The 23,700-nt window shown below is 38.2% G+C and overlaps 1 protein-coding gene across 6 annotated transcripts in view; it reads right to left on the minus strand.

The window, feature by feature from the left end:
• ATXN10 (ataxin 10) overlaps positions 1 to 23,700 on the minus strand; it is a 105,006-nt gene that overhangs the window by 23,406 nt on the left and 57,900 nt on the right. The window lies entirely within an intron of this gene.

Consider the following 23,700-nt stretch of genomic DNA (forward strand, 5'->3'; position numbering starts at 1 on the left):
CATTTACTGACCAATATATTAAATAAGGTCACTAGCATAATTAAGGGTATCTGCCTGAACAGAATTACTTCTGATAATCCTTCAGTATTTTCTTATGAAGTTCACAGAAGTAATTATCATTAACACCATCATTCACAGCAGAGCCCAGAAAAAGTATAAATTAACTGTAGACTATTTCTTGAATCTTTCCTCTAGTAGCAATGGAGCCAAGCTCAGGGGTAAGAATGCAAATTCTCCGAGCATGACAGTGCTTGTTGCTGAATTTATGTGCATCTAGTAAAATGCAACTACAATCTCCAGGCCCAGCAACTATACAGACAGTAAACAGAAAACCTCCAGCAAAAATAATCTCTTCATAGAATCATTAATACTTCAGGCATTAGAAACATTACCCAGTCAACTAAAAGAATACTATTATGCGAAAAGAGCATTTATGCCTTCAGATAGCAACTGCTTGAACATAAATTATCCTTCCACCAGAATGCAACCAATTTTCAGTCTTTAGTTGATGCAGAAGGCAGAATGAAAAATACGTTTGTTTCAGTCACAGAAATACTTCTATTTCTTAGAAGTTCCATTTGGTCTAACTATCGGTAAGCAAAAGGAAACGCGTTCTCACAAACAGAAGTAGACTACTAACAGTTTGAGTAATCCATGCTAACACTCACTCTTTTTACATGTTACTGGTAAGTACATTGACAAATAGAAAGACAAATTTCTAGTTTAAAAAGTGGTCGGGGGCGGGAAACCCATACTCTAGAAATGAGTCAAAAAATGGGAACAAGCAGGAACCATTTATATGGAAAAACTCCAGATGTGACATTCATTACAGATCACCAGTTTCCTACCAGAGAAAAAGTCTTGTCTCCAACAACGTTTAGCTCCAGATTATTAAGTTTCAATTCAGATCATGGAAAAGAAAAAAGGTTTCTGGGAGCAACAAAACTGGCAAACTTCACATTTTTATGGACTTGGCTCCTTCACTCTTTGCAATACTCTTCATTCTGTCACACAGCTAAAAGTGTTGAAAAAGATGCAAGTAGCAGCACATGGTTCGTAGGTACAGGTGTGCTGATCGGTTGTCAAATGTCAGCCTTAGTTTGCAGTGGATCAGGGATTAAACTGCCACTATCCAGCTTCCCCCCTCAGGACAACTACTTTGGGTTTCTCATTTACCTTTTTGCTGATTGTCATGAGGCGAAAAGTAGGAGTATAACGGTGTTTCTCATACCCATATTTCTCTGACAAATTTGATTTAAACTGCGTAATGGATATAAAAGCTGGAGGAGGGCAACTAAGGGAGAAGGGGAAGAACAACACAGCTGGGATAGCACGACCACAGAAACCTGAGGAACGTATTAAGGTCACAGAAAACAAACCTATTGACTATATTTTCTGTTTTCTCTTAGTGCCCTAGATTACTGAAATGATAACATTTCAACATACTTCTCTAGAGCTGAATCACCAAGATATTAACATCCACCTTACATGAAACAACAGCATCCTAAGCTGTATCAACAGGAGCATAGCCAGCAGATCAAGGGAAGCAATTACTCTCCTTGGTACTCATTAGACAGCAACCTACTCAAGGGGCTGAAGCTATGCCATGCAAAGAGGTTGAAGGAACTAGGGTTTTCTAGCCTAGAGAGAAGCTTTCAGGAGAAGCTGATGGCAGCCTTCCCGTACCTACAAAGAAGTTACTAAGAAGACAGAGCTGTTCTCTTGACTCAGGTTCACAGTGGTTTAAACAGAGACAATACGGTCATAAAAATGGAACTGAGAAGGTTCTGACTGGATACAAGGAAAATTTTTTTACTATGAGGATATGGAGCAGGTAGCCCACAGACACTGTGGGGTCTCCATCTTGGAGGTGTTCAAGACTTGTCTAGAAAAGCCCTGAGCAACCTGCTCTGAACGCAGCTTTGAGCAGGAGGTTGGACTACAGACCTCCTGAAACCCATTCCAGCCTGAATGACTGCGCGAGTCTAAGACTCTTCCACCTCTCTCCAACAAAAATGAAAGAGCTAAGACCATGGAAAGGAGCGTAAGTCCATTCTTTTCCTCATATTAGTTCAAGACCAGATTCCTTCTACCCTAATATGCCCTTTTCTTGGTTATAAAGCTGGAAAAACTTGTCACAAACAATTTATCAGGGTATGTAACGAATAGAAACAGTTCTAGAAAAAAATATGATTCTTGCCCATTGGTGGAATAATCTTGCATATTCACTGACTTCACATGAGAGAAAAATCTTAAAATAATTTGCATTTTGGATGCCAGACCGTTCATATAAATTTGTTCCTATAAACTCACATTAACTTTGAATTAAAAAGGATTCCTCAACTGTACAAAGACAACGTCACGTTTTCTAGAGTAAAAGGTAAGAATTTTGCACAAACCAATATACTGAAGAACTATCTGGGCTGACTGGGAAAAATATAAAGGAATAAAAGGTCTAAACCCCACAATTCATGGAAAAAAAAAAAAGAGTGAGTGCATAAGCAACATGGTTAACCTATGGCAGAAGGTTGCTAGTGAACACAGAACCTTTAATCAGCTTCACGGAAAAAACTATGTTCTATTATCTACATCCAGGAGGATGAGAAGTAATGGGCCTAATGAACAGAATGCTCACATTACACATTCATAAAATATTTTTACCAATAATGGTCAGTCAAGCACTACAATACACTGAAACACGAGTCTCAGACTGCTGGAGCAGTCTCCAATATTGCAAGTCTCCACGAATGACCTGACAATCTTAACCATGAGTCCTCTAACCAGATCTGCTCTGGACAGGTGAATGGTTATGGCCCTTTGAATCCCTTCTGTCTCTAAGTCTCCATGACTTTCTCAGATAGAAAATCATACTAGAATAAATCATGCAAAAGAAAAGTGATCCAATGGTGATTTGTTGCCAATCTTTGGTCATCATTAAAGATATGTTTATTCTTATTCTTCTGAATGTGCCACATGAGGACTACATAATGACTATGTAATGAGAAATATATCCTTCAGGTCCTGCCACCAAACAGGCTGACCAAGAGGAGTCAATTTTCCTCCAAGACCTGCTCAACAAGATAGGTAATTAGTAATTAGACATCTGGGCAGAATCCAGCATTCAATTTGAGTAACAGAGCAGCTTAGTAAGAGTAGGAATATATCAACTAGTTAGGTTCACAAGTTGGCTCCTCTGCAGCTACAATGGTACTGAAAAATGACTGAAAAATGTTATTTTTTTCATTTGTGAGTCTCAGTTTGGGGGTGGTTTTTTGTTTGTTTTTTCCAAGCAGCAGAAGTGAGAGGAGATACGCAGGAGATTCTACTTCAAAGGACAAAAGAACACTTTATTCCCTTAGTGCTAGTGGATTCCTAGGTCTACTGCAGACTACAGGCACTTTGGCTTAGAATAGAGGCAGCTGTGGCTTGTGGCAATCAAGTCTATTATTGGAGTTCACCACATCCTGCAGATCTACTGAAATACTTGTGGACAGAGGCTCCTTTCTCCAGGACATCACAGCAGACTTGCTTAGCTAGTTTGAAAGCTCCTTGCACCAACATGAATGACTTTGATCACTGAGAGAGATCTTTATGTCCACCTCAGTCAAGGTAGCATCCCCAGAATACTCTTCCACCTACTACACTGTTTAGGTAAGCATGTATTTAACATTTTAATGTTTGAAATTCAGAAATCACGGCAGCAAAACTTGTTCCTCCTGCTACATTAATTTAACATATATTCTCCCTCTTTCAGCATTATTCCCTGGAGAGACATGAGCTTTATTTCCACTCTCCCAAAAGAGGTGACCCTTGCCTCTTCCTGGGAGATAAAAAAAACAATTAAAAAAAATATCTTAGAATCTAAAAGTGGGATTCCTTTGTGATGTCCTAAAACTCTCCAAAGAGAACTGGTTTAGAAGATGATGGTTTTGGCCTTGCTGAAGGGGAAGGCAAGAGAACACGAAGGTACCAAGCACGCAGTCAGGATTGAGCCAAAACAAGCAGAAGCTAGAGTGTCCAGCTACTAGGAGAGGGTAACAAGCCATCTCAGTTGCTTAACAGTTTTTTCCACTAGTCTTTCCAAGAGCAAAACACAGGAGTTTCCAGCCATTGAGATGATAATATAAACACTTGAGAATTCAGAATAGGTTCCCGCAAGATACAGTAACTCAAGTGGTTCATTTGTTCTTTAAACAATTCAGCTTTCATCACTCACTTATTTACAGTTCCTGAAACAGAAGCCACTTTTCAGTAACAAACAGGTTCTGCTATAAGGAGCAGGTTCTTAGCTCCTTTTAGGTTTAGATCTGCTATTTAATATGGATAAAATAAAGTAAGGTCCAACACAAGACGCATTTCACTTGAAACACACAATATTTGCTAGCGTGGCCTTTGCCTGTCCTGGCAGCAGCAGTAAGAGAAAACAAATGGCGCTAAACATCATCCACCATTAAAGCCCTGTGCGTTGTATCAGTTGAGTATGTACAAATTTGCATCAGCAACATTGTCTATGTTTCTCTACTACTACGTTCTCTACTTGTAGTCACTCACTATCTTATTCTCAGTCCACTAAACCCAGTAATCAGACGGTCTTAGTTTGCTGATTTCAAATCATTGCTATAAAAGAGGTTCTCTTAATTTTGTTCTTTCATCAGAACAAAAAAAGTTAAAGGAAATTAAGTGTAAGAATTAGCTATGTGACTAGAACTGGGCTAAGGACACGACTCATACAAGATAATCAAAATTTCAAAATTGTATTTTGTTCCAAAGCAGAGTGAAAACTGAAGACTTCAAATTACTCCAAAGTTCTGAAAAAATACAGAGATAAAGGTTGGGTAAGTCACATGATTAATTTCAGCTGTTTTAATCACCATTGCAATAGGAAGCTCCTAGTCATTCTGGCAAGCTGCCACTGTTTTGGTGGCTACAGTATTTTTGTCTTCCATGTCAAGATTAGAGCATTTTAGGCATCTCTCAATTAAAATGAGGGACTTTTTGTTGGTTGAGTTTTTTTGGGGTTGTGTGTTTTGGTTTGGTTTTTTTTTTTCCTTTTCAGTTTCACATTTATTTTATTATGTTGGAATAGCTTTTCTTCTGGAACCAAATTTCAGGCATACCATAAAATACCCCAATTTTGAAAATCACTGACATTGACAGAAAAGCAGGTTACCACAGAACGTTTCTGTTGTAGATTTCCTCATTACCTTTCTACACACAATCACACAGTCTTCTAGCCAAAAATCAGCACAACAGTCTTGTGACTTTCTATTAATCTCTTCACTCTATTACTCATGCCACCTTTGGTACTTAATTCATTTCTCCCCGCAACAGCCTGCACACCTGCTTTGCTGCTACCTTCTCTCAACATTCCAACTGCTCCTTAAAACCTAGTTCAGCTGAAACATCCCTGAAAACCGCCAGCTGCTTACAACTTGGAGTGAGTGGGAATAGAAAAGGAGGAAAAGCAATTCAAATTCATACCCTCTTTTGATGAATACACACCCTCACTGAGGCCACATGTGTCATCGCTCTCCCACATTACCATTGTATTCCAAAATTGCTTCCACTCCCAACACCAAGGATTGCAACTCTTCCTTGGAAACTTCCAAATTCAGCAAGCAAAAATAAATGCCAATCAGATGTTCTGTGCCCCAGTGATGACTTTTGTTGTGTCCAGCATTACTTAGCATTCTCCTTTTATTTCACTTTGAACCAAGGGTTTAAAAAAATTCAACATCAGACATATAAATTCACCTGTGGCAAAGACAGCAACACGCAATACTCAAGTGATGAAAATAACGTATGAGAAAAGATCTAGGATGGTTTCAAAACATACAATGATTTGTGCTGGCGATTGCTGCACTTCATGGTAAAATTCTGCAGCTAAATACAACAGTGTGCCACATGGAATTGCAGCATTTGGAGTGCACTGACAGACTCAAGACTAAAAACAAAGTACCACAACCACCCAAGTGGTGGCAGCTTCCCATAATTCCCCAGAGTTTCCTATTGCAATTATGAAGTGACTTTAGTAGTGATAAATTTTTTTAAGGAACCGTAAAGAATAAGTTATTGAGTATATTTATATCACCTCAAACTTCACAGCCAAGGGTGGGGTGGAAGGAAAGAAAAAAAGGAGAAAGCTAGTAGGCTAGAAGATTGGAAACAGCACACAGGCATTATTAATGGCATTCACTATTCTCTGTTTCCACATTCCCTTGTACGCAGAGCTTTTATCCAAGATTTTAGTGACGGGTCAAAGAACAAACCATTAATTTTCTAGTATGTGTGTAAAGGACGTGCACTCTATTACATGTTAAGTATAAAACTATCCTTGACGATAACTAAATTTTTCACTAGGTTAAAGCATAGTAAAATAAAGCAAGTGTTTCAGGAAAGGATTGTAAAATGCCCTTCTAGAACTCTGCAGAAATTATAAATGGTAGACTGCAGGACCCTGCTGACTACTTAAAGCCAGAAGACTGTTTAACGGTGTTTGCTGCTTCTGTTTTAAATCAGGCCAGTCAGGGAAGCCCTCAGAAGTCTGCAGCCAGCCATACAACTCCATCGCTTAATACCGCAGTAAATAATACTTCTCACTGAGCAATGCCAATTTCACGCTCCATTTTATATGAAATGTTACATCTTCCAAGAAACGTATAAAAAACAGAACTACAGTCCTTTTGAAAGAAAAAACAACCCCCAAATCTTGCAATTAACATAATTGCTTTGTTTCAGGACTAACAGATGTGGTCTCAATTTAGCACAGAGCAATATGTACAGCCTACTGGGGATGGTTTCAAAGGAGGCTAATGCAGGTGCAAATCAAGTCTCGAGTTGGGAGGAAAGAAGCTTTAGACATGTTCTGCTGAGACTGATTAATTTCTTCTTCCCAATAACTTTTTCCTTTATTATACCTTTGAGTCACAGTATTCTTCATCCGAAATAGAACAGGTGGCACGTCATTTCAAATACAAACCAAAGCAAGTATGCTTTCTTTAATTTTTCAAAATTAATTTGCTTCCTTTTCATTTTATAATCCTGTAGAAAATATCAATCCTGGTCTAAGTACTTCCCTGTAAAACCTCCAAGTAATTTTGTAACGAAATTCAGTACAATTTTTATTTATTCAATGCTCAGTACACAAACAAATCCCAACAACTTTCACTGGAATATTCAGGAAAGGTTAAGAGAAGGTTGAAGTGTTCAGCTTAACTTTGTAGCGAGGACTGGGTCCTGTTCTAAACATGATCAAACATCAAGATCCTTTCAATCCTCTTTCACAAGCTCTGTGTACTTAGCTATCAGTTTCTGCCTATATTACCTAGAAGAACAGCGATTAAAACCTACCACATTTACTTCATATGTAGCAACAACAGACTGACTGACAGGTGCTGGGGTTCACATATTTAAGTTTCTTACGCCTCTTTTTGGTATTGTGCTTTTGTAGAAAGAATCTACTGCAAACTAAACCAAATTGTTTGTAAGCAGTGTCAAAAATAAGACAGTACCATAAATTGATTATAAAATGAACAGAATAAATTTTGGTTCAGTTTAGCATTGTTTATAAGTCAGATAAAATTTATTTCTTCATGACTGAAATAATGCCACAAACTACTTGAGCAGCATTTTTACTGAGACAACTATAGTCGCATATTTTATGAATAAACACCCCTCCTGGTTAAGAACTTCCCCTGAAGAAGATACTTTCTTGAAAACAGAGTATCCCAGGCAGATTAAATGATTTCTCACATGCTGAAACCAAACATTAAAAGACAGAAGACTTTCAGTGACATATTTAAAAGATTTCATAGTATTAATGCAACGGAAGCTGGGCATGAGAGAAACGCTTTACAATGGAAAAAAGTGCTCAAAAACATCAAGATAGTCTTTATTCAAGTTAAGAATCAGTAACGTGATGTATCCATTCTTCTTACTCTATGGCGCCCTGTGAAAAACGATGACTATTTCGACAAATGTTATTTTATAAATTTGATTTTTTTTTAATCAAAATTGATTTCTCATCAGATGCGTCTTACATAAACTAGTCATGTAATGAGAAGTAGAGATGTACTAATGAATGTGTTTTGAACTGCCAACCTATTATGGAGTAGCTAGCAGCACTGTATGCTAATATGAAACTTGGAAAATCTTAATGCCTGGGAACATTACAAACCAGCTTTTTCTGTGGTTTAAAGAGAAAAATATTAACCTAAGGTTTGTAAACCAGTATAGTTGCATTGAAGTGTTATTCTTTATCAGCTTAACTAAATAAGTAGGGGAAATCCCTCTGCACGCATATTATTCAAACATTTAATGTTTCTCACTCTGCAGAACAAAAAGAGTTTAACTTTGGTTTGGGGTCTTTTTTACAGCTTTTATACAAACAGAACCAAATCCTCAATAATTCCAGGATTTTGCTAGTAATGGTGTTTCATTTTTAACTGAAAAAGAAATCCGAATGTTGATCTTTTAATGTAATGAGTGTTCATCATTCTTGATACCTGCAATCTCTTTTGCTAATATAACTGCAGTTAAAAATAACTGCTAGAGAGCTTTCCCACTGACAATCATTACGAAGTGTGATTCTGGCAGCATAAAGTTTTCATAACTTTTCCATTATAGTTTTGGAAAGTCCCAAATTGCCAAACCACAAATGGATTCAAAGTAAGCCAAATTATACTCTAGGTTACACTGGTGTAATGCCCCTTCCAGCAGTTATCTACAAACATACCAATATGTAAGAGCAGGATAAACCCTTGCACCTTACTCTACACCCCCATGACAGCTGAGGAAATCAGTTATCAAATGACATGGTCCACTTGCTTCATAACTCAGCTCAACTGCATTCTGAAATGCCACTGCCGACTCCAAATACCTATCCCCCAGAGCACCCTTTGACAAACAGATAAAAGCAATGCCTAACAAACCTCTCCTGCAGGTTTGAGAGCTATCTGTGTTTTGAAAACTATTTTCAAGGAAAACAAACTGCTGAAAAGGTTAGGAGCTAGAGAATGCCATGAGGTTAATACAGGGGCAGGGCATAACAGCTTCAAAACCATGTGCTGCAATTCAAGAGATCTACAAATGAACTAGCAATGAGTTGCCCGAGGTTTACCTACACAGAACGTCTTGAGGTGGGGTCTCCATAGCCCAAGCCAATGGGACCCAAAGTCTAATTCCTCTTACCGTGGTCAAAACAAGTACCAGAATCATTACAGGAGATGCAGAATGTAGGGTGGAAGGAAGGAAAAGAATCATCAGCCTCATCTTAGGTGAACAATACACTAGTGAAGTCTGAAGGCTGCAACAAACTTGGAACATTCCACCTCATTTCAGCAGAGCTTCTAATTGCACTAGTAAGAAATGCAGAGCCAGGATGCCAGGCTTCAGCACTGGCTTGCGGTTGCCGTTTCTTCCTGTTCTTTTCGGATGGTCCCTGAGGGACTGTTCGCTCATGGCAACTCACACTCCTCTGGACAACGTTCAGGAATGGTTGGGTATATAGTGTAGGCTATGGGCTCTTCCCAAGGAGAGGTATGGGAAAGGCAGTTCTGTGATTTGATTTTGGTGGGGGAAGACTAAGTTGGAGGAAGAGAAGCCCATAAAGGAGAATGCTGCCATGTGGATGTGAGCCGTGCCAAACTGTGCAACTTGCCCTCAAGGCTAGAAGTGGTCCCTAACATATTTTACTTGCTGTACCCATTAGGGACTAGCCCAGTCCTCATGTGACATTGACTATGTTTCTTTGCTGACAATCCAGTCTTACAGAAAGTTGAGCAATTATTCCCTACGTTTACCTGAAATTCTAAGAATACACATTTTCTTTTAATGATTCACCAAGCATAACCTTTGCACAGGATCAGATTCTCTTATTAAGATAAATTTAGCCACCTTGTTGAGATTAAGATCAACTTTACATTTAGAAAACATAGGAATCCTGATGTTGTGATTTATATGTCTATAAAAGCCATATATTTAGTATGCATGATACACAATAACTCAGGTATGCATGCTGTAGCACTAAATTTCATGCTGAAAGCTTGCTAAAGCCTCAGGCTATTGAGCGAGATGATACATGAAGCTGTTCATAAGGAGATTGCAAACTAGCTTCTTAATTTACCTCTAAATTACAACTACCAGAGGTTTTTTTGAGTATTTGTGTCTCTAAATGTCTTGCCGTCTGGTAATAACAGCTGCAGGTACTATGAAAGTAAAATTCCCAGCTCCTAGCTGAACTCACATATCCATGAGGAACAGAATTCTAAGTCTTTAAATTTGTAAAGGTGTTGTTTAAATTGTTTTAAAAATTCCATAATAAATGCATCCTTTCATATGGCCAATTTACATGAAACTATTATTGTGCAAAACAAGGTGTGTGTATATATATCCTCAGGCACTAAGCCAATTGTTTATTAAATTTTAAATGTTCTGTTTAGCTTTATTCATATTGTTATTTCCTTTCTTGCAACAGATCATTAATTTGATTACAGGTCTGTACCTATAAAGTCAAGACTGCAGGTTCTAACTGAAAACTAGAAGAGTTCTTGTTTCAAGATACTGTTTCATTACTCTACATTAAGTATACATATATACACCATGTTATTAAAACTTCATTAAAGGAAACCTACACATGCACAGCAACTCTTCCTAGCAAGTCCATTAGGGAAAAAAAGATCTCATATGAACAGAGCTGGAGGGTACATTTCAGTAGCTGAAATTTGTACCAAAATAAATGCAATCATAAAATTAGAAACATTTTTTAAAAATTCTTAAGATCTACAAGTCACTATGGTTTGTTTTGGTTTTTTTAAAGAACAAAGAAAACCTCTATAGGAGTTTATTAATAAACACTGTTTTCTTTGAAGTTGATTTTCAAAGGGACAGGTCGACACTTTTATAGAGAAGCCTGCAGGAGCAAGTTGACAGTAATGGTGGGTCAGAAGGTGAGAGGAGAAAAAGCATTGAATCAGAACCTCAATCAGCTGCCACCAGTTGATCTATTGTAGGGGCATTAAAAGTTACTTTTAAAATCAAGAAAGCATTGTTAAGCTGTTTTTTCCTCAGCAGCTACAAGTTCTAAAAGCACCTTCAAAAAATGCATTAAATGATGAGGTGCTCACGAAACTCTATGACTCAAGAGCTGGAATTAAAAGGCGACACTCCCAACCACCAAATACTCCAACTGGATCGCAAGTTCCAGAAGAAGTGGCAGTAGTGAATGCCCTCTCAAATTGCATCAGCTTCTCATGACCGGAGCTGTGGGGAACAGGCAGAGCTGAAACAACTAAATAGACCTGGTTGGAAAAAATCAAGGTAGTGATGTCTGAGTTCAAGGTAACATTTGTCAGATGCAAGTTCAAGGGAACTTAGCAGTTTATTATTAATTTTCACTGGACTGTTTCCATTTTTGTTGCAGGCAAAACACTGCATTTTTTTAATATTTTTTTTTCCTACAATATGAACAATTGCCTGTAATAACACCCTTCAATATTTCGAAAGCCAAATGCACAACATTAACTTTGCTGGACTAAAGGGTGAAAGGATTTTTAGAAAAGTTGGAAATTGTCCTACAGAAAATTGCAAGCCCTGAACAGCTCCATGGGTAACACCCCTCCTTTTTCTAAAAAGACAGCTAAAAATCGATTTGGAGGTAAATGTTGCTGTTTACTCTTACTAAAACTCAATAGAAATGTCACCAACTTCAACATGAATTCACTGAACTCCCTAATTGTGCTCTAGAACAGTAATTTCTAGACCAAAATCTAAATTCTTCTTATTCTGTCATAGGTAAGATTAATGCAAACCAAAGCAGACTGTGATGCCAAAACACACACACAAAAAAGCAAGCAACTCAATACTTAGTTTATGAAGGATGCAAAAACTTATTTTTCTCAAGATGAAGCTAATCCTCATGTTAAGTCCAGTTTCAATGTTTCACTTGAAATATCAGTCAGATTATAACTTAAAAATATTAAAGCAACCTGAAATATTGCACATACCACCTCAAAATTATTAGACTGAAATGAAGCACACTGGGTATTCTTACTTTAGAGGCAGTCAACTATCTAAAATTTTTTGTTACTCTTAAAAGCAGCAAAATTATATTTTTTAAGTTAGACAAGCAGAATGAATCTCAAACTCAAATTAAAATACTGCAACAGTCCATTCATACTGCAAATACCCCTTACACTGGGTGTTCTGTTCCTCAGGAAACAGTCATCAGGGGAATATGATTTCCATGGTTTGTATCATATCTAAATTGCACAGTGGGATACACACATTGTTCGAGACTCGCACTTTTTTGGCACTTGTAGTTTTCAAACTGCTAGCTTACAAAGTAAGATTTTTTCACCCTCTGTAAATTCATGTAATTTATGTTAGTATGAAATTTTTCATGTTTTGAAGTATCACTGTTGTTTTTCTCTTTTCCTTCTCAGTTCATTAAGATTGCTCCATAGCTCATTTTTTAACAAAGTTCATTGAGAGATGCCAAAAGACAATATCTTGCCACGAATGAGAAAAAGATCTAACAAGGTACATAGAACTTATTCTATTATTATTTTTTTTTTAATTAAACAATACAACTTTTTTCCCAGGAATGGAACAAAAGTTATGATTCTTACTCAAGAGACTAGTCTCATATTTGAAAATCTCTTTCATAGTATATATGAGTAATACAATCTAAACACTGCTTGTGGGAAGACTAGTAAATCAAAGATGTACAATGCAATTAGTTTCAACGAAAAATAACACCCTTCTGTATTTTTTCCAAAGAAGCCCCCCCACAGTAGTATATGGAGACAACTGATCAGTTTGTATGTGTGTGTATACGTATGTATGTATGTATATAGAATCATAAAATAGTTTGGGTTGGAAGGGACCTTAAAGATCATCCAGTTCCAACCCCCCTGCCATGGGCAGGGACATCTTCCACCAGACCAGGTTGCTCAAGCCCCATCCAGCCTGGCCTTGAACACTGCCAGGGATGGGGCATCCACAGCCTCTCTGGGCAACTTGTTCTAGTGTCTCACTACCCTCACGGTAAATAAATTTCTTCCTTACATCCAATGTAAACCCACTATCTTTCAGTTTAAAACCATTACCCCTCATCCTTTCACTACAGGCCCTCGTAAAAAGTCTCTCTCCATCTTTCTTATAAGTCCCCTTTAAGCATCGAAAGGCCACAAGAAGGTCTCCCCAGAGCCTCTCTCAGCCTGTCCTCACAGGAAAGGTGTTCTAGGCCTCCAACCATTTTTGTGGCCCTCCTCTGGACCTGCTCAAACAGGTCCATGTCCTTCTTGTGCTGGTGGCCCCACAGCTGGATGCAATACTCCAGCTGGGGTCTCATGAGAGCAGAGTAGAGAAGAATCATCACCTCCATCGACCTGCTCACCACACTCCTTTTTTATGTATATATTTATATGCATGAATATATTTATATACACACAGAGGCACCTACATATATAAAATATACACATACACACATGCATATATATATATAAAAAAATTATACAGACTACAGATAGTAAACCAGAAAATAGCTGATTTCTATTGAGTATCAATTTCCCTATTCCCTATAGTTATGGAAAATATTCCATTTCATAAATGAGAACAATGAACAATAAGACAAGAATACCATCTTGAAAGAAAGGCTATATTTGCAATTTCAGAAACAATTTGTTACAAATGTGTGGATTAGTGCTCAAAGTACATGCAAAACAAACTGTACCTCCTCAGATCACTAAACTTTTACACCTACAGGACATTTATGATAACCCACCAGAATGATTACATATTAGTTATTATATTGAACTTCAATCTTGCTTTATCTTGCAAAGATGACTTTGGTCAAATCCATCCCTTATTTGTGTATCAAAACTGCCAAGAGCTTCTATACCTATTTTAGCCATTTGAAACCTGCACACAGACATCTGTTTTCTCTCAGTCCTTAATCAGTGGCAAAGTGCATTTCAGAATTTCAGACTGTGAGGATGCATGTGAAAATTTATTAAGTCAAGTCCTGGAGACGAGGATTGTTGGGGCATACGATGTTTGTATTATCGCTTTCCTTTTCCAAGAAGATACAACCCCACTAGAGTCCAGAGGAGCCTGTATCAGTGTCTGGAAGGTGGATAAACAGATGTGCAATGCTGCTGTCTGTTCAGTTACTCTCTCTCAAGCTAAACCCATGGGGATCCTCCACCTGAATATACACCGATTATTAGCAAGCACTTAATCTTACCCTACTAAGGGATAACCTGACAAGCAAGAAGAAAAATCAGACTGGAGGCACAGGTTTCTTCTTTCCTCAAAGAAGAGCTTCGCGTCAGGATATGTGATGCAAGTGACCAGTCCTGTGGCATTTTCTGGTGGAAATGCTTGGAGGGAGGATGGAAGGAATCTTGCTAGCAGACTCTAATCAACTAAAGCTTGATACATACAATCAAGCCATCATCTTGGCTTTTGCAAATTTAGCTCATTCTGCATTTCACAAACAGCAGAGGATTAATTCAAAATCTTGGTGCTCTGACTTTCAGCACAGAGATCACTTGACATAGTTGACTTTGATGTTGCTCCCACTGCTACAGCATCTAAATATAGGCAGTGCTCCATTCAAGGAACTTAAACTAAACCCCAATTGTTTCTCCAGTGTCTTTACTAGATCTTTGGTCAATGTCCCTTTGAAATCCTTCCAGCAAACTACTTCTGCCATAACAATCTGAACATGTCTGATTGACTGCAATTATGACGTATGAACTTGGAGACATGCAGTTCTAAACATTTAAATGCTCACTAATGAGGCAATTTTTATCTTTGCCACTTCTTTATGTAAATACTGAGCTTTTTTGAGTAAAGAATAGAAATTTTTCAAAAAGCACAGTTGATGTGAATCACCAAAATAAAGATATCAATAGACTGTAAAAGGAATATTAACTCTGTTCTCCCTCAAAACACAGACAGAAGATCCTCACTATTTATGAAGTCCTTAAACAATGTGAGAACTGAGACATTTTTCTAAAATCTCCTTAAAGATTACAAGAAGTTCTCTTTTCACCTGTTCTACCACTGCATAGATAAAAGAAGGCATGAAAACTAGCTAGGTTTCTTCCAATCACTGGCTGTTGATAACAAGTAGATTGTCTAATCTACAGTTAATAAAAGGATGCAGAAGTGATCACCACTTGTTTTTGTATTATTGCAGCCCTCTAATAATATCAGGGCTCTTCAAAGAGCCCTGCATTTCAAGTAGAAAAGATAACGGGATGGAATCCTGCAAATAAAAGCTAAACAGGCAGAACCTTTGCCTACATGGACATGTGTATTGTCATTCCTTCCCCCTGCCCCACTCTGCTTCTGCAGCCTTTAAGAATTAGACTATTCAAGTACTTTGGTTCCCTTTGGGCATCACCAAACTTCACTTAAGCATTTCCATGCTGAACAGCAAGGAGCAGAATACTGCAGGTCTACAATTTAGAACAAACAGCATCACCCAATGGCAGAAATTCAAAACTGCAGATGACAGTCACTGCACTTTCTCTTCCCAAAGATACAAAATCAGGAGAAAGAGCAAAAAAACCGTAAAAAACCCAAATGCTTGGTCTCTATCTGAAGACTAGGTGCTCTGATATGGTCTCACATGCTTCAACCGTTTTAGCAAATAATTTTCAGGGCTGGTAACAGAAATTATACTGGCTCAAAGCATGCAGGCAATGAGAACTGAAGGCTCACTGCTGCTTTTTTGATAAGGCAAAGCCAGGCTGAAGCCTGCAAGACATTACCCCCTTCCTGCAATACAGGATACAGTATGTCTTCTGAGACTTTCTTTTTTAATATTAAATTAGCCACATCAGAAGGTGGTTATTTTAGTAACGGTTTTCCTAACATTGAGTACCCCAAACAAATTGAGTTCTTCCGCACCCAGTAAACTAGCAAGAAACATTTTCTGTTGATATGGTGCTCCTCACTTAACTGAGAATGATATTTTGAACAACAACAACAAAATCTCTGAATATCTCAGAATATTTTGCAAGCTACTAGAACTTCAACATCCCATGTCTTACTAAAGCATCTGAATCCAAGCTGGAGAAAGGAAAAAAAGTTGTCACGACTCCCAGACTCCTTTTTCTAGAAGCTAGCCCACATCACCTCCCATCTTTATAGGCCTCAGAATATACACCCGGTAAAAGCAATGATGACGACGATCAAGATCACTGAGGAAAGCAAAGACATTTTCTAATTTCAGTGGACTTCAAGCCAGGGCATTTGCCCAACAGATGCTGAAGCTGTTCTTGAAGAGAGAAAACTCCCGCAAAGCCCAGGAGAACACTCCTCTGTTTTACAAAGGAGGTAACACACCAAGAACCATCTGTAATATCTACAGCACAGCATAGCCCCTCATATGGTTCACGCTGGTGTTTACAGAAATTACTCCAAGCAGCGAGGACTGCCACACAATACACCTTTCACGTAAGTACTACATCAGGCCATTCAGCAAACCGACAGGTCTAAAAAGCCTGCAACAGGTGAAACACTCTCTGGTGAACACCAAGTTTAATTCACGTCTGCCACGTGTGTAACTACTATTCAGTCCATCAGACCAGGAAAGGAGTTGCAGGAACCTTTGAGAATTCTTCCACATAAAGGTCAATACCTTATTTTCAGATTTCAGACTGGCTTAAAATGAGTATTTTTACAAGAGCTGCTCATCTTAGACACATGAAATATCAATGCTATAGATGGAGTTTCAACACTTACTCTTAAGTGTTTACTGTGAGTTTGAAAAAGGTCTGGAAATGGCTGTTTGACAACGGCGTGCTGAGCTTTCCTTTAAAAAGGGCTAAAGTCCTATGCTGTGCTGCAATGGTAATAGGGTTCAACACCAAATAGGGTTCAAAAAACTGTTCAGAGTCAAGAAGAGGCCAACAAGCCTATAAGCTGGTACTGACTGTTTGGAAATGTATGCAGAGCCAGATTGTTTTAATTTTGAACGTTAGAAGACATCTAGTGTTCTTACTCTTTTTTATCTTCTCTCTCCGCTATAAATCAAATCAATTAATTTAATTTCTAGAGCTATCCAACATCTTAATTTAAAACACTATTAACTTCACAAGACTAATCCTCCTCCCACAATCTTTCTTTTACTCCAAAATGCCCAAGTCCTGTTCTTGCTTTTGGCAAATGTATGTTGCACAAAATCTTTCTACAGACATTTTCACATTGGCCTCTGCCAATGTAGTTTACATTTATGTACATTCAAGGTTTGGTCAAAGTCTCAGCCTGTGATTCATGAGAACATAATAATATACCGATTGATCTTTATACTCCTTTATCTGTTAGATGGTAATTATGGTAATCCTCCATGTGAAGCAGGCCAATAATATACTAGAAGGGAAGTACAGTACTGTGCATATGTCACCCTTCACCTAATCATTGAGGATATCCAGACAATCAATATGTAAAGATGTCTCTATGTAGTATGCAATTTAAATATCAAATGGAAACAGTTTAAAATACAACCTAAAGAAAAACAAAAAATTAGTTTATTGCACTACTAAAATTGCCTTTAATATGAAACTTTGACTGTACCTAAGTGCATCTACATTCCTTGTAAGAGGAAACTTTCTATGCATTATACGATCAAGGCTTCAAGTGAAATCGGTCAAACTGGACAAGTCACAAGAAATGACTGGATCAGCTGTATCAATTGCCAGAAATTGGTGGGGCGGAAGGGGGAATAGGAGCAGGACAAGAGGGAACATCAACTTGTTGCCTATAAAGGAGCATATGGTTTTTTATTATTCTCTAACTGCAAATGAATCACATTGTTATAAAAATCATTCAGTGCCTTACAAACTATACTGCATCAGGCATACATCTCTGACCTCTGGGCAAAAAAACCCTCCACACCAACCCTTTATTACTCACATTGTCCCACCACTTAGACATCTCATGATTTTTTTTGTTTAACACTCTCTAGCACTTTGATGAAAATCTTGGCACTTCATTAAGTATTCACGACTGCAGCAAAGCTGAAGACTAACATAAAATCCATATGGGACCAAGACTAGAGACAAGTTACCTTATATGTCGCAACAGATACTTTCAAAGACACTCTCGAACCACAGACACTTTTCTGCTTTGGGTATCTCTATACTAGCTAGGTATAGATCTCATTTCCACAGCAAAACCTAGGCTTTTAAAGCACTTCTGTGAGAAAGTCCATTCTAAGCTTTACTGCTGACTTTTACAGGGCTAGACCTAGACAAAAGTTACCAATTAAAGGGCTCAGTCCTGCAACACCCTGAATATTTTGTCCTTATCTAGCAAAGCATTAAAACATACAGATAGCTACAACATTAGAATAGCCCCATCCAACAGTGGAACCACGCAGAACTTTACAGTTAGGTGTGCAGGAGCTCACCACTTCAGAGCATCCATATCCAAAAGGCTCCTCCTTTTTTGCTCAACTCTAAACCAAGAATCTCTTCCATTTTAGGCTTATGCTTAACATTAGGAAAATATAATAATCACAATTATGTAGGTTTCTAATGAAGTAATCAAAGTGGTTTATTCCTCTCCTCCCTCTCGCAACAGCATACACAGATAAATGTGGGACGCTCTTCACTGCAAGTAACTCCAGATCCTGCCATGCCGGGAAAAATGTAATTACATTAAAAAGTTAAACTAATCTTGAAGAAAAAGGACAGATAAACTCATGCAGTCTTTCTGAAAACTTTAGGTGAGAAAGAGCCAATTGTTAAACAAAACAAAGTAATTGCCTTTAGTTGGAAATCTTCTATTTTGTAATCACTACAGCAAGAAGATTAAGTTAAGCAGCTGAATGGTGACAGTTTGATCTATGGACGCGGGCACCTTTTTCTAACTGTATTCTAACTGGACTCATTGCACACCCTGCCCCAGTGAAAAAAAGAATGGAAAACTGAATTCCAAACAAGTCAAATCTTGTTCATACTTTCAGGCAGAACAGTCTTCAAATTAGAGAGCTAGTCTCATATAAAACAATTTGGCTTAGACGTATATAAAAAAAATAATCCAAGTTACATTAAACAGTATCCAGATGTTTTACTTGCTACTTTTATTAAAACTGATTTTAACTGTAGAAGCTTCCCCCCCTCACCCGCCGTTTCTCCCAGAAGACTTCCTTTCTCAACTCTGCATTGACAAAACCCAATATATTTGCATTAGAGGAAGCAGTGCTGCCATCTCAAATAAAAAAAGGCGTGTGACAAAGTTTCCCTCATAAATTGTTCACTGCATTAGAGTGATTCCATTTAGGTAAGAAGATGCCAGGTGCCAATACTAAAAAGACAGCTCGGTATTTAAAATTTTTGCCCCTACATAAACAACAGAACCACTTTACCAATGAAACACACATATTCCAAGATTAACATCCTATCATTGGGTCCATCAGCATCCCCAGTATCTAAAATGTTCTTGGCAAATGGTATGGATTGCTGAGGGGATCAGTTTTGCTTTTGCTGATAAAGAGACACCTCAAAAATATACTTGTGTGTATTCACTGTTCTGCAGGGGATAGAGATGTCTCAGCGTGTATCAGACTGTCCCAGCATACTAACTGTATTGCTAGACAAAGAAAGCAGGTAGCAATAAACTACCTATCAGCAAGAGTCAAAGACAGCGAAGCCAACGCAACCAGATTACAGCACCAAACCCAAGCTCTTTGTTTTTACCAAGTTAGGCTTAACTTGGCATTCAGAAATGTCGCAATTTTTCCCTTCGGGATCCCTCTCAAAAGGCAACAGTACAGCATGATCTCAGCACGCCAACGTTCTGCCAGCTGGCTGGTCCCCCGTTGCAAGGAATGCAGCTCATGTCTTGCCATCTAGCTTGTTCCAGACAACGCTACATCCTTTGGTAATAGTTTTCACAGGACAGAACCTCCAGGCAATTCAGATTCCCCGTCTGATCTCAGAGGTAATAGTGAACTGAAGTGAATAGTGAATAAAGATTGCAATTAAATTTTGTCAAGCTTTCTACTTCCTTTCAATTCCCTATTTACTAACTCCAGCAAGGTTATGTGATTTCCTCTCTTTACAATAGAGGAAGGGAAACAATGCAGAATAAGGTCGACATTATTCCGTTGCTTATTCAAGTACTGATGACACTTGTAATTAAATCAAGTATTTTAAACAAGTCATACTGCATAAACACCTCACAACATAAACAACAGTTTTAGGGAAAGGTAATAAGGTTGTGCAGAGCACTGCTATCTGTCACAATAAGGCAGAGATTAGTCATCTCACCTTCCAGTACATATTCTGGCAGCTGAACAAAGAAATAGGGATGCAGATTAATTGATATGACTTATTTTGTATTTGTTTCATTTCTACAGTAAAGAATTATGTCCTCTATACCTCATTCATTAGGTTTCTTTCATAAGTTTTATTCTTTATTAAAATAGTTCTACTACACTAAACCAGCAGAAAGAGCTGCACTGAATCTATCCCTTCATGGCTTTAAAAGTGAGAGTGGAAAATAAACGCCTAAAGCCCCCCGCCAAGAAAACAGTACAAATTCTGTCCAGATGATAAAGCTGAGGTGTTTAGAAGGCAAGTCAAACAAGGTGAGGGGACTATGGAGGAATTTGCACTTTTTCCTTCTGATAACTTCATTGATCAACTACCAGCCAAAACCTCCACTCCTCGCTCAGCCTGAGAACCCACCTCCTTCCTTCCAGTATCTTTAATAAAAACATACAACGGATCTTTGTGAAGGAGACATAATGAAATACAAGCCACAGGACTGCCTCACATGTATGACAATCACTCTTGACAGCTCTTCCTCCTACAGAGGGAGAAAGCACAGGAGAACAGCACATCCATTGCAGGCTCTTGGCAGGTTCGACACGGAACTAGCCCAACACTTGGTGTCTTAAGTACAGCACTTTATTTGTTCTTCTCTCCTCTTCATGCAAGAGTGTGTGCAACTCAGGACATGTATATACCAAACTTTTATCAGTTCAAAATGAACATTTCATCATTTTATCATTACTTTTCTTACAAATACCAACCCATCCAGCCTCGCAAAACACGCAAGTGGGCAGTAAGCCTGGCAAGACCCATTTTAATAGCTGCATCTCAGTTTACAGCTTAAATGTCTGCCCACTCCCTTATATCTTAAGAACTTATCACAATAGTGTAAATAAAACTATGAGGAAGAGAACATGTAAAGAATGCATTCCTAATGCTAACAGAGTACAAGCTAAGGAATGCTTTTTAAAAACAAAGAATGGTTTTAAACAGAAAGTGAAGAAGCAATAAAACACTAGTCAGATATTTCTCTGTTCCAAAGCATTACAAGATTTTTCACCACTGCCAACAAACCAGTGCACTAATCCCCTGCAATTATTGTTCTTATAGCAGGTGGAGACCATAAACAGCGATGGAGAAGCAGCCTTTGCAGAGCAATTATCCTCCCACTACAAGCATTCTCTGTTGCTTTAACTCTGTCACCAACACCTCATGCAGTAGGACTGCACCATCGTATTTCGGAGACATGCACTGCCCGAGGCGTAGGCTGGCTCAAGACCCACCTCCCAAAGAACAAGCAGGTTGTCACTCGACTGTCGAAGAAGGTCCTGAAGACAGTGATGCAGCTCTGTTCACTCAGAGGGCTTAGCCCAAGTCACTGTTCAGGCCCCAGGTCTTTGGGGACTACTTATGTTTTCAGAACAAGTCAGGCAGACCATACCAAGCACTAAGGTTATATTCTAAAAATAGGGGCTATATTTTTTATTATGTGTTATTAGTAGTGTGCTATTACTCCATTTACTAATACGTTATCATTGTTACTGGGAAAAGAGCTCTACTGGGACTGGAAATTACAGAAAAATATTAGAGAAAACAAGTGTGAAACCGTCAGTTCATTAAAGAGTCAGAATACTAACACTGCTGTTCAAGAGCCTTTGGTAAGTGATGCGCAGCCCTCTCACGCCAGGCAACCAGCTAAACTGGCTGGAGAGAAAGCCACTTCCCCAGCTCGTGCCTACAATTCACATGGTAAGTCATACAAAAGCAACAGCCAGTGGTAAAGCCCAAGGTCTCTCAGATGCGTTGGTCGGTTGGCTTGTTATATAAAAAACACAATCTACCCTGCATTGCATTAATTTTGATTGAATACAGAAAGTAATCTCTGTGTAAACCCAATAATGGATATAAAATAAGACCTATATCGTGAGATACTACTCTGAAGAGGGATATGGGAACCCAGGAACTAACCCCATTTTCATTCAGTTCTAGGTCTGACCCATGCACCACTTCAAAGAATTCACTCTCATCTCAAAACTTCAGTTTTCATATCTGTGCAATGATACGGGCTGCTTGCCTAGTCCTCACAAGCACGTGTTTATGTATGGAAACTGCCTTAAGAATGACAAGTGCATTTATTAGAGCCAATTTAAATGTATGAAATAAACTGAAGGTACAGACAGGATATCATACTATTGGCATTTCTAAAGTTTCAACGGCACTTAAATAATGTTCCATGATATCACACACAAGAATCTAATTAATTTTCAAGACAGCATAAAGCAATAATATTTGCAGGCAATTTAAGGCAAGTTAATACCCAACTTCCATTGAAAACATTAAGCCTGCATGCCTAATTGCTCCAGGGGCCTTTGAAAAGCCCAGCGAAAATGAACAATAAGCAGCAAATCAACCCTTTCAAAATGAAAGCAAACCCCTCCCCTCCACTATCATAAGGTATTTCACAAAAATTTATTTCACTTACATAAACACATATTACATCATAACAAGTCAGAGAGAGATATGCAAGTGATTAATAGGATTAGTAATATTTTTCAGAAATATTAAAATCTTTCATTATATACCATAATATGAATGGGGAAAGGGAAGATCATTACCATATTTCCCATCTACGTGCCCACATTATTAACATTTGTCAGACAAAGAGGGTAGCATTCCTCAGATTTTCCATTTCTCCACCCCGCACAAAAAAACCCAAGGAAATGGGAACGCCCCTCTTATACACTACAAAACGCCCTGCTGCCATTATAAAAGTCTAACTTGGTAGACACTGAAGCAGTTGGAACCAGATTTGATGGCATCAGTACAAAAGAATCTATTATCTTTGTAAAATGAAGTAATCACCAAAAAAAAAACCCCAACAACTTAGGAAACAGAAGCTTCCAGCAAGGATTAATTTTTCAGTACTCAGTCTTGATAGCTCCTTGGCAACACAGAATTCGACTCAAGAGTATCTCATCATACGTAACTTCCTGCAGAGTAACCAATATTAATTACTGTATTTTTGGTACTTGTTGACATGGGCCTCATTTGACATCGTAAAAGAGAAGTAAAAATACTACATTATCTCTTTTACTCCTTCTTTGATGCAGTCCTTCTTCAGTGTTTTTAATTTTCCACCCTAAAAATTGCTTCCTAGAGAGCAGGTGAATACTTTGATTCAAATTAATAAAGAAAGGAAAACAATCCCAAATTTCCCTGTTCAATAATAAATATGAATAACAACGGCTACTCAAGACCATTTCCTTCCAGGACAAGGCTGCCATAAGGAAAGACACTTCCAAGAAAAGGAAGATGCAGGAGTCAACAGAGGGTTTCTCTACAAGAAACTCACAAGCAGGAACTAGAGAAACAGAAACCTTTCACTAAGCTGAAGCTACTGTAATAC

This window comes from Haliaeetus albicilla, chromosome 19, assembly GCF_947461875.1.
Source record: "Haliaeetus albicilla chromosome 19, bHalAlb1.1, whole genome shotgun sequence".
NCBI lineage: Eukaryota > Metazoa > Chordata > Aves > Accipitriformes > Accipitridae > Haliaeetus > Haliaeetus albicilla.